We start from the raw sequence: 13,288 nt of genomic DNA, 5'->3' as shown, positions 1-13,288 counted from the left end.
CAATAATTCATGAAACTTGCAGATCTAACATGAATCAACTGTGACTTATTGCTTCATTTTTTTTGATTGGTCAATTTTCCTTAGAGTTATTGCCCTTGATTTAATGAAAAATGCACAAAAATGTCCGTCCGCAGCCATTTCTCAGTAACTAGCAGGGAGGATTTCATCAAACTTGAAATAAACATGAGCCAACATACTGCAATGATGCCTGTCAAGTTTTTTTTAACCAAATGGGACCGTTTCGTCTAGCATCAATACCCCTTACTAGAATGACTTGATACTAATGCAGATTAACCTGTGACCATTCCTCATCTTCAGACATCACCTGACCTCAGTTTGACCTTGACCTTGACCTCGTTGAAAACCTGAGTTATTAGATTGGAGTATGTCGTTGGTCGGGCGGGCAGGCGGCGGCGTCAAACTGGTGTTTCCGGTCAATAACTTTTGTTTCGGTAAAGATATTTGAATAAAACTTGGTATGTATATAGCTTATATCAAGACAAAGGCTGGGATTGATTTTGGGGTTTCTGGGGTCAAGGTCAAGGTCACTGTTACTTAAAATAGAAAAAGGGTTTCCGGTCAGTAACTTAACTTAGGAATGAGCTATCATGATGAAACTTGGTGTATAGAAAACTTATATAAAGTTGTAGCTTGGGATTGATTTTGGGGTTTCTGGGATCAAGGTCAAGGTCATTGTTACTAAAAATAGGGTTAGGGTTTAGGGTTAGGGTTGTGCTTTAAAGTGGTGCACTGTGATTCAGTATACTTTTTTATTCTTATGAAAAGGGTTGAAAACCTGGTTTCGTGGCATTGCCGCGTTTCTTGTTTTGGACTTTGGTTGCTTTATATGGGCCATCTCTTGGTTAACCAAATGGGACTGTTTCATCTAGCATCAATACCCCTTACAAGAATGAATTGATACTAATACAGATGTAAACAGTGACCATTCCTCATCTTCAAACATCACCTGACCTCAGTTTGACCTTGACCTTGTTTTGGACTTAGGTGCAAAATCTATCGACAAGGATGCTACTTGTTTTTGTTTATTTTGCATAAATGTTTGCCATGTTGCGTGCAACTCCCAGACCCCTGCCACAAAGTTCAAGGTCATTCTTAGAAGTCAAAGGTAAAAAACTTAGCCATGGATGGAGATGTTGTTAAATAACTTGGCAGAAATGTTTGCCGCAATTAGTTCTTTTAATAGTATCAGAAATGTTAGTCCTTTTGACAGCTGGCAGGCTCGACATGTTGCCCTTGGGCATGTAGTTATGATAGGTTATTAACTCACCCAAACCAAGGGTTGAGGGTGAGGTATTGTGATGGGGCTTTGTCTGTTGTATGTCATCAGTTGAAACCTTGAAAACTGATCTGATTCGTGCTCGGGGTGAGCTATTGTGATCACTCACTGTCCGGCGCACATCCGTCCGTCATCTGTCCATGAGTGGCGGGGGCATATAGATTTGCTCTTTTCCGTGCGTCCATCCGAAGTTCGTGACACGCCTAGCTCAAAAAGTATTTGATATAAATTAATGAAACCTTGCATGAGTCTTTATCATGATATGAACTTGCACACCTTCTATTTTTCATCTGGCTCTGCCCCCTAATTTTAGAGTTATGGCCCCTGAAATAGTCGAAAATGCACATTTTCACCTTGTGACACGCCTAGCTCAAAAAGTATTTGATATAGATTCATGAAACCTTGCATGAGTCTTAATCATGGTATGAACTTGCACACCTGCTATTTTTCGTCTGGCGCCGCCACCTATTTTTAGAGTTATGGCCCCTGAAATAGTCAAAAATGCACATTTTCACCTTGTGACATGCCTAGCTCAAAAAGTATTTCATATAGATTCATGAAACCTTGCATGAGTCTTAATCATGATATGAACTTGTGCACCTTCTATTTTTCATCTGGGTCTGCCCCCTATTTCTAGAGTTATGGCCCCTGAAATAGTCAAAAATGCACATTTTCACTTTGTGACACGCCTAGCTCAAAAAGTATTTGATATAAATTGATGAAACCTTGCATGAATCTTTATCATGATATGAACTTGTGCACCTCCTATTTTTCATCTGGATCCACCCCCTATTTCCAGAGTTATGGCCCCTGAAATAGTAAAAAAATGCACATTTTCACCTAATTATGTGCCTAACTCAAAAAGTATTTGATGTAAATTCATGAAACCTTGCTTGAGTCTTTCTCATAATGTGACCTTGCACACTTGGCATTCTTCTTGAGAATTTTAGCATTTATTACAGAGTTATGGCCCTTGAAATAGCCAAAATAGTGAATTTTTTGTTTGTGATGATCACAGCTCAAAAAGTATATGGTATAGAATAATGAATCCATTTCATATTTATTTTTTGAGGCTATACCCCATTAAGACTGCAAACATTTGAATGATTTCCCTTTATTTGTGACAAATGTACCAGTGGGGGCACACCCTGTGTCCTACAGACACATTCTAGTCTTCAAACAACATCTCCTCTGAATCCACTTGGTGGAAGCTGATGAAACTTGATCTGTGTCCTCTTCCAAAGTTGTTTAAAAGGTTCCACTTGGTTGCACATAGAGGCCACCAGAGCTAAAAAAAATAGAAAAAATCTAACGACATCTCCTAAACCGCTGGTCTGATTGTGAAATAACTTCACTGAATTTTCCTCATGTTATCCTCAACCAAGAATATTAAAATTATTCTCATTCATCGAAAACATGGCCATCAGAGTGTGGGGTCACTTTTCCATATATGTATATAGTGGAAATTTGAAAAAACAAAAACATTCTGGTATGAAATTGCTGGCACGATTTTTATATAATTTCTCACAATTGGTCCCTGTGTGACCCTCTACTAGGAGTGTTCAAATTATTCTGATCTGTCAAAAACATGGCCACCCGAGAGTGGTTGGTCATTTTTGCCTAGTGGAAATTTGAAAAAAAAAACATTCTTGTATGAAACTGCTGGCGCGATTTTTATATAATTTCTCAAAATTGGTCCTAGGATTGTTCAGATTATTCTGATCCATCAAAAACATGGCCACCAGAGTGCTTGGTCACTTTTGCCTATTATATGTATATAGTGGAAACTTTAAAATTTGTTTATATGAAACTGCTGGTTCGATTTTGAAATAATTTCACACAAATGGTCCTTGTGTGTCCCTCTACCAAGGTTGTTTGAACGTCACCAAACTTGTCTGTAGCATCTCTGTAAAGTCCTCACAAATCTGTTAGATTATTTTACGGGCTGCCAAAGCGAAAAGTAGAAAAAGTTGTTACAACTTCCTCTTTAGAAAATAGAAAAGGTCCTTGCTCTTTATTTTTATGACCCCGAAGGTGGGTATATTAAAATCGCACTGTCCGTCCGTCCGTGTAAATTCTTGTCAGGCTGTAACTCTGCCATCCATGAAGGGATTTTGGAATAACTTTGCATAAATGTTTACCATAATGAAACGACATGTCTTGCGCAAGACCCAGACCCGTAGCTCCAAGGTCTAGGTTACACTAAGAAGTCAAAGGTTAACAGGGTCTGTTTTATTTCCGGTCCATAACTCTGCCATTGATGAAGGGATTTTGAAATTACTTGGCATAAATGTTCCCCACAATGAGGTGACTTGTCATGTGCAAGATCCAGACCCCTAGCTCTAAGGTCAAGGTCACAGATGTTAAAAGTTAACATGGTCTGTTTCTTGTCCGGTCCATAACTCTGCCATTACTGAAAGGATTTTAAAACTACTTGGCATAAATGTTCCCTATATTGAGATAACCTGTCATGCGCAAGACCCAGACCCCTAGTTCCAAGGTCAAGGTCACACTTAGAAGTCAAAGGTGTTTCTTGTCTGGTCAATAACTCTGCCATTTATCAATGGATTTGAAAATAATTTGACACAAATATTAACCATATTGAGAAGGTGTGTCACGCTTATGACCGAGGTCTCTTGGGTCAAGGTCAAGAAATGATGTGTGTTTTTTTTACGCATACAACTGTATTCAATAGGTCTAAGGTCAAGGTCACACTTAGAGGTCAAAGGATACAAGAATGAAAACTTTGTCCGGAGCATTTCTTCTTCATGCATGGAAGGATTTTGATATAACTTGGCACAAATGTTCACCACCATAAGACAGAGTGTCATGCACAAGAACCAGGTCCCTAGGTCTATGGTCAAGCGCAAATTACGGTGACCAAGTCTAAAATGACCCAATGCACTTGCGCACAAGTAAGTTTTGAAGTCCTCTAAGACGAAAATAATTATTTGTTTAAAATAAAGAAATATGTTGTAATACTATTGTAACAGTTACAAATGTTGGAAACGGTCCAGTTATTAATAGCAAAGTATATAGATATATATTACTTTCTTTGTTCGCAGTATTCAAAGATATGCATATGCATTGAATCACGTTAAAATATATTTCGTTTAACTGGCGGTTCGTTTGCCCCATTCGTTTGGGCCACGGAAGATCTGCGGAATAAGAAGAGCTCTTCCGCACACTAGGTAACTGGATATGTTCGGCGCAGGATCGATACATTGATTTGAAAACTTTAGTGGTGTTAGTATTCTCCTTATTTCGACCTATGAAAACAAATAACCAGTAAAATCACCTTACTGTAGTCTTATCACGTAATAAATGAAGTTTCCAAAGTCGATTTAAAATCCTGAAAAGATGCCATTTTATGCAAAAACGGCGAAGTTAAATGTTAAATTTTACGCTAATTTCAGCAATTATAAAGTTTTTAGCCACATTTCTTTGAAAATATTGCAAATGTACAAGCTAAAGATTTCAGCTCAAACATGTTTATATGATGTTACGGATCTCTGCGCTGAAACAAACCTCGTATCGAAACCTTACCAGAAACCGTGCAGACCTCTGTCAAGTTTGGAATGCATTTGACTAACCATTATTTTAAAATATTTTAATTATTTTTCTTTTGACCTTACATAAAATAAACCATGCTAGACACTGCTGACGAGTTATACACGCCAGTTTCACATCAATTACTTCGGTACCGCTGTCAGCAATATTTTGCCAATCATCGTAGTTGTTACGTGATCAACAGGTACACTTCATTTAGAAAACACTTACATGGTATTGCAATCTGACTAAAGTACTTGATCTTCTAAACGACCTATTCACATTCGTCTTCTGTATATTTTAGATTTCCAATATTGCTATTTTTAGCTCGACTATTCGAAGAATAAGTAGAGCTATCCTACTCACCACGGCGTCGGCGTCGGCGTCACACCCTGGTTAAGTTTTTCGTACCAGTCCACATTTTGACAAAGTCTTTTAAGATAAAGCTTTGAAACTTTCAACACTTGTTCACCATCACCATGTCCAGTTATAGGCAAGAGTACATAACTCTGTCAAGCATTTTGACTGAATTATGGCCCCTTTTGACTTAGAAATCTTGGTTAAGTTTTTCGTACCAGTTCATATTTTGACAAAGTCTTTTGAGATAAAGCTTTGAAACTTTCAACACTTGTTTACCATCACCATGTCTAGTTGTAGGCAAGAGTACGTAACTCCATCAAGCATTTTGGTTGAATTATTGCCCCTTTTTGACTTAGAAATCTTGGTTTTTTCGTACCAGTCTACATTTTGACAAAGTCTTTTGAGATAAAGCTTTGAAACTTTCAACACTTGTTTACCATCACCATGTCCAGTTGTAGGCAAGAGTACATAACTCCATTAAGCATTTTGGCTGAATTATGGCCCCTTCTGACTTAGAAATCTTGGTTAAGTTTTTCGTACCAGTTTATATTTTGTGTAAAATGTTTGACATATGGCTTTGAAACTTTTATATCTTGTTCAGTATTATAGTCTCTATCAATAGGCAAAAGTACATAACTCTGTCATCTTATTTGGCTGAATTATGGCCCTTTTTGAACTTGGAAATTGGTTTTGTTTTCGTATATGTCCATGTTTTGTCAAGACTATTTGACATATGGCTTTTAAACTTTAAACACTTGTTTATCATTATGATTTCCACCTGTAGGCAAGAGTACATAACTCTGACAACTATTTTGGCTGAATTATGGCCCATTTTGGACTTTGAAATTTTTGTCAAAACTATTTGAACTGTGGCTTTGAAACTTTTAACTCTAGTTTATCAACATGATTTCCATCTGTAAGCAAGTGTACATAACTCTGTCAACTATTTTGACTGAATTATGACCCTTTTTGGACTTGGAAATTAGTTAAATTTTTCATACAAGTCCATATTTTGCCTAACATATAACTTAACATATTTGCCATCATGGTCACACATTGCCATTTAGTGCAAGACTAATCGAAATCCACAAATACAGGAACATTTTTTGTTTAATCCATTTTTAGCTCACCTGAGCAATGCTCAGGTGAGTTTTTCTGATCGCTCGATGTCCGGCGTCCGTCGTCTGTCGTCTGTCGTCTGTCAACATTTAGCTTGTGTATGCGATAGAGGCTGTATTTTTTAATTGATCTTCATGAATATTGGTCAGAATGATAACCTTGATGAAATCTAGGCCGAGTTCGAAAATGGGTCATCTCGGGTCAAAAACTAGGTCACTAGGTCAAATCAAAGAAAAACCTTGTGTATGTGATAGAGGCTGTATTTTTCAATTGATCTTCATAAATATTGGTCAGAATGATTGCCTTGATGAAATCTAGGCCGAGTTCGAAAATGGGTCATCTTGGGTCAAAAACTAGGTCACTAGGTCAAATCAAAGAAAAACCTTGTGTATGCGTTAGAGGCTGTATTTTTCAATTATTCTTTATGAATATTGGTCAGAATGATAATCTTGATGAAATCTAGGCCGAGTTCGAAAATGGGTCATCTCGGGTCAAAAACTAGGTCACTAGGTCAAATCAAAGAAAAACCTTGTGTATGCGACAGAGGCGGTATTTTTCAATTGATCTTCATGAATTTTGGTCAGAATGATTACCTTGATGAAATCTAGGCCGAGTTCGAAAATGGGTCATCTGGGGTCAAAAACTAGGTCACTAGGTCAAATCAAGGAAAAACCTTGTGTGTGCGATAGAGGCTGTATTTTTCTATTGATCTTCATGAATTTTGGTCAGAATGATTACCTTGATGAAATTTAGGCCGAGTTCGAAAATGGGTCATCTCGGGTCAAAAACTAGGTCACTAGGTCAAATCAAAGAAAAACCTTGTGTATGCAGTAGAGGCTGTATTTTTCAACTGATCTTCATGAAATTTAGCTAGAATGATTACCTTGATAAAATCTTGGCCGAGTTCGAAAATGGGTCATCTGGGGTCAAAAACTAGGTCACTAGGTCAAATCGAAGAAAAACATTGTGTATGCAATAGAGGATGTATTTTTCAATTGATCTTCATGAAATTTGGTCAGAGTGATTGCCTTGATGAAATCTAGGTCGAGTTTGAATATGGGTTATCTGAGGTCAAAAACTAGGTCACTAGGTCAAATTAAAGAAAAATCTTGTGTATGCGATAGAGGCGGTTTTTTTTCAATTGATTTTTATGAAATTTGGTCAGGATGATTGCCTTAATAAAATCTAGGTCGAATTTGAATATGGGTCATCTGAGGTCAAAAACTAGGTCACTTGGTCAAATCAAAGAAAAAACTTGTGTATGTGATAGAGGCTGTATTTTTCAATTGATCTTCATGAATTTTGGTCAGAATGATTGCCTTGATAAAATCTAGGTCGAGTTTGAACATGGGTCATCTGGGGTCAAAAACTAGGTCATATCTAAGAAAATGCTTGTTTTATCGCAAGAGACCAATTTTTTGGTCCAGTCTTAATGAAAATTGGTCAGAATATTTGTTTCCATGAAATCACTAGGTCAAACATGTTTTACACTGTTATGGTGTGTTTCTTAGGTGAGCGACCTAGGGCCATCTTGGCCCTCTTGTTTTCTTTTGTCTGAAAATCTATGGAAATATTTTGACCCCATTCTTCAATCAATTCTTCGAATAGTCGAGCGCGCTGTCATCTGACAGCTCTTGTTATTTGAACCAATCAGACGACTTGTTCGAATGTCAAAGAGTAAGAAAAATTTGCAGTCAGTCCAAGGTTCGAACCCGGGGCCCCTTGCTAACAGATCAAGTGCCCTACCAACTGAACTAACCGGCTGTCTGTCTTCTTACGAGGTAAGAATTGTAGATATCCCATTCCAAGGCTTTTTAAGCTTGCAGAATGTTGTAAGTTAGCTTTTGATTGGCTAGCGGAAGTGTCGTCAGAACGAGGCTATCAATAGCTCGTGTTCAGATCCGAAGCGTAGCGTAATAGGGTATGTCAGATTGGGTGGTATAGAATCGTTATTTATTGATTTTTTTTGTGGATTTGAACCTTCTAAGGTATGTTTTTCATGACCTTTGCTGAAAATGGTCATATGTATATTTATAATTCAATTAAATTCACAAATATGCAAAATGCTGGTCATGGTAATTCAAAAGAAACCATGCCCTACAAACGTTGCATGACATCATCTGTTTCTTACGCGACTCAGTGCGCAGAATCCATATGGGGTTACGCCATAACTTGAATGACACGACCATCACAAAATAAAAATAGCGCCATTTAAGTGTTTTAATTTACTCATATTTTATTGCATATTTTTATTTCAACATATATACATAATATTCAAAATAACTAATCATATATTGATATGAAAACAGTAAGTGGGTTGGACTATAAGTTACGCCAACATTATAAACAGTCCTTCACACTTCGTCAACATTACGTAGATTGGACCTGAAACAACTGATACGTATTAGACCTTAATTCCTGATAAAACCAATGACGAAATCTACTTTCAAATGAAAAGAACAAAAAGGGAAAAAAATGTTTGAGTCATTGATGAAAGGGGAAAATATCGTTTTGCGCTGCTCTGTTCTAAACTTAAGTACAACCAACCAACCTCAAATGAGTTTTCTCTTCAGTAGGAGGACTTAACAGGAGACATAGGAAACAAATAAATGTTAAGTTGGTTTTGATCACCTGTATTTTTATATATGTTTGTACTTAACTTAGTATGGTTTTACTTTCTTGTTTGTTGCGGCCTGAAACGGGTCGAGTGTAAAAAAGTACAATATTAATGTACTTGAATATATTTTGATATTTATAATCAATTTAAACCACAAAACTATAATAATGCTTTAATAAAATAATAAATCAGGAAACGAAATAGTAAAAATATAAGACCCTGGGATGTGTGTGCGTACTTACGGAGAGTTGGGGATAATATTAAGAAAAACAAGATACAAACAACCTTTACTCCCTTGGAGGGGCGGTTGAGTCAAGGGTCATACGTCTGAAATCACAACCTTTAGAATATTTGAATCTGTTGTATAGTATTGATCAATGATATTGTACAATAATGATGCTTTCTGTTTGTGTTTTAAGTGTGAAAAACTCCGAACAATATGCACAATTGCATATGCAAATATTCTTCATGTTAGCCGTGTTTTACAACGGAAAACGTGTTTATTGGTACTTTGAATAAGAAACATTTGAAAAAATAAGCTTTATCATATAGAAAGTATATTTAAAACGACTTTCAAAAATAACATGATCATTATTTAAGCAAAGTTGTCGTATTGACGTATGTTATACATTCTGCATTCAAACCATTTCTCAATGAAGTCGCCAATTTTAAAGTTATAAGGGCCTCTTTTGAAAGGAAAGCTCTCTTTCTCAGGTTCCATGATTCGTTTCACGCCTGAAGTGAACAACTGATGAATGAGAATGTAAAAATACTAAGATTTGAAAAGAGATATATCAGAAAAACAGCCAAACTAAGCTATGTTGTTATTTGGAGGGTAGGGGTAGCGTAACGTAATTTTACGCGAAAATGAATTCGGCGACCCCATAATTTTTTTCTTTCAATAGACAGAAAATAAAGTAAATATCGGCTTCAACGTTAAAATGATCTCTACAATTTATACACCATTTCAAAGATATTTTTAAACGAAAATATGATGAGAAAAAGCAAATAGAACAGAACGATTTAAGAAAACAGCCTGACGGACGTGGAATAATGGTTCACCAGAAATGGACGTCAATAATCGTGTTTGAAGGTTTGTAGAGAAAAAAAAAGTTACAGAAATATCAAAAAAGTAAAATACGCATTCTATGAGGAATATGCTGAATTTTATATTAAACAAAATTTCGAAACGGAACCAAACAACTTCAAATTAGGCGCATTCCACCTTAACAGTCATGTTCGTGCAAGTTTTGTATTTTATATAAATAACAAGCTTTAAAGTAATGTATTTTTGGTAAGTACATGTTTTTTAGAATTTATAATCATTTTTTTTACCACCAACACTTAATATATTGCTTTAACAGAATGATAATCGCTCATGTTCGGTATTTACCAGTCATGTTCGTTGGCATAAAACAGATTGTCCGTAACAATCTTTAATGTGCTTGAATGTAGTACATTTTTGGTGTGTACTGTATTTTAATATTTATAACCATTTTAAACCAAAAACACATAATATATTGCTTTAATAGAATAATAATCACTCATGTTTGGTATTTACCAGTCTATTCACGAAACATATAATCAGATCACCAGTCATCTATTTCAAATAAATTAAAAGCATTAATATGCATGAAATTTTAGCATTAATAATCAATTTAAATCACAAAAACATAATGTATTGCTAATGAAATAATAATCGCTCATGTTGGTTATTTACTACTCATGTCCGCGGACATGACTCGTGTTCGGTGTTTAGCCATACCACAAAACAAAGCCAACACTTATCAACCTTTTCCCTGTCATCCTTCCAAATCATTATGTCTAAATCGGTGTTTTAGTGAAGATTTTTAAATTTGAAATACACCATATGCACGAAAAAAGGCGATGTTTGGCTCAGGATAAAACTTTTGCGGCGATATTCGGGAGCAGGTTATTGTAAACTTCATCACAAATATCGCAATGGCCGTTTTTGACGCTGTCTATTTATTACGTGATAAGACTAGTAAGGTAATTTTACTGGTTATTTGTGTTTATAGGCCAAAATAAGGAGAATACTAACACCACTAAAATTTTCAAATCAATGTATCGATCCTGCGCAGAACATAGCATCCTGCGCCAAACACATCCGGTTACCTAGTGTGTTCCGAGATGTTCAATTGCTCAGGTGAGTTTTTCTGATCACTCGATGTCCGGCGTCTGTCGTCTGTCTTTGCGTCAACATTTAGCTTGTGTATGCGATAGAGGCTGTATTTTTCAAGTGATCTTCATGAAATTTGGTCAGAATGATTACCTCGATAAAATCTAGTCCGAGACCGAAAATGGGTTACCTGGGATCAAAAGCTAGGTCACTAGGTCAAATCAAAGAAAAACCTTGTGTATGCGGTAGAGGCTGTATTTTTCAACTGATCTTCATGAAATTTGGTCAGAATGATTATCTTGATAAAATCTAGGCCAAGTTTGAAAATAGTTTATTTGGGATCAAAAACTAGGTCACTAGGTCAAATCAAAGAAAACCCTTGTGTATGCGATAGAGGCTGTATTTTTCAATTGATCTTCATGAATTTTGGTCAGAATGATTATGTTGATGAAATCTATGTCGAGTTTGAAAATGGGTTATCTGGAATCAAAAACTAGGTCAATAGGTCAAATCAAAGAAAAATCTTGTGTATGCGATAGAGGCTGTATTTTTCAACTGATCTTCATGAAATTTGGTCAGAATGATTACCTTGATAAAATCTAGGCCAAATTCGAAAATAGGTTATTTGGGGTCAAAAACTAGGTCACCAGGTCAAATCAAGGAAAAACCTTGTGTATGCGATAGAGGCTGTATTTTTCAATTGATCTTCATGAATATTTGTTAGAATGATGACCTTGATGAAATCTATGTCGAGTTTGAAAATGGGTCATCTGCGTCAAAAACTAGGTCAAATCAAAGAAAAACCTTGTGTATGCGATAGAGGCTGTATTTTTCAATTCATCTTCATGAATTTTGGTCAGAATAATTATCTTGATGAATTCTAAGCAGAGTTTAAAAATGGGTCATCTGGGATTAAAAATTAGGTCACTAGGTCAAATCAAGTAAAAACCTTGTGTATGCAATAGAGGCTGTATTTTTCATCTGATCTTCATGAAATTTGGTCAGAATAATTACCTTGATAAAATCTAGGCCAAGTTTGAAAATTGGTCATCTGGGGTCAATAGCTAGGTCACTAGGTCATATCAAAGAAAAACCTTGTGTATGCGATAGAGGCTGTATTTTTCAATTGATTTTCATGAAATTTGGTCAGAATGATAGCCTTGATGAAATCTAGGTCATGTTCAAATATGGGTCATCTGGGTCAAAAACTAGGTCACTAGGTCAAATCAAAGAAAATACTTGTTTTTGCTCCAATTTTAATGATAATTGGTCACAATATTTTTTCCATGAAATCACCAGGTCAAACATGTTTACACTGTTATGGTGTATTATGGTTTGTTTGTCAGGTGAGCGACCTAGGGCCGTCTTGGCCTTCTTGTAGCCGGAAGATCTTCTTTTTCTTCTACCCGATAGTCGGATGTTAATCACGTGATCAAAACAAGGAATAATTCGACATATAAAGCTTACAAACTGAGTAATAAACTAGAACAGATAAAATGTTTAGAATTTCTTTTTCAAATAGCACATTAACAATGAAAAGAATATTTTTTCACTTCCGGCAGACGTCCGTTCGATTGCGATTTTCTTCCAAGCTTTTCTAAAGCTTTTCGGAAGCTATTCTCTTGGGACAGTTGACAAACAAGCTTGACAAGTGAGGTTCTCGCAAAATGGTAACATGCCAATTTGGCAGCTTTCACCAGGCCAAGTTCGGACTTGGAGCCAAAGACTTCAGTGTACAATATTTGCAGTGGTAGCTTTTGAACATTTTTAAATGAAATTCATTAACTAGGAAATGGGTCTACAGTCGGAGCAACACTGGACCTCTCCTAGGTTTCTATTTTAAAAGAAGCCTAGTTGTTCTGCCTTTTGGTATAATCTCACGACATTTTTCGGCGCCGCCGTTTATTTTCACTTACTATTGTAATACTATGACTGTATCGTTACGGTAATTAATAAGAAGAGTTTTAATCGATTTTAACTATTTTCTAAACTTGAAATCATTTTCTTTAAACTATAGCTAGACTATAGTAAAGGCGAGACTAATTTAAGGGTCAGCAATTTTAGATTAAGCATGAGAAATGCCACAGTGGTATCTATTCGGCGTGCGGATATTTATCCCTATTACAAGATGTTACTGGATAGTTTTCCTTAAATACACCTTGTTAGAATATATTATAATATATTACTAATTCCACTAAGGTGGCAT

This window comes from Mercenaria mercenaria, chromosome 18 (assembly GCF_021730395.1).
Source record: "Mercenaria mercenaria strain notata chromosome 18, MADL_Memer_1, whole genome shotgun sequence".
NCBI lineage: Eukaryota > Metazoa > Mollusca > Bivalvia > Venerida > Veneridae > Mercenaria > Mercenaria mercenaria.
Note: the sequence above shows the minus strand (reverse complement) of the source record.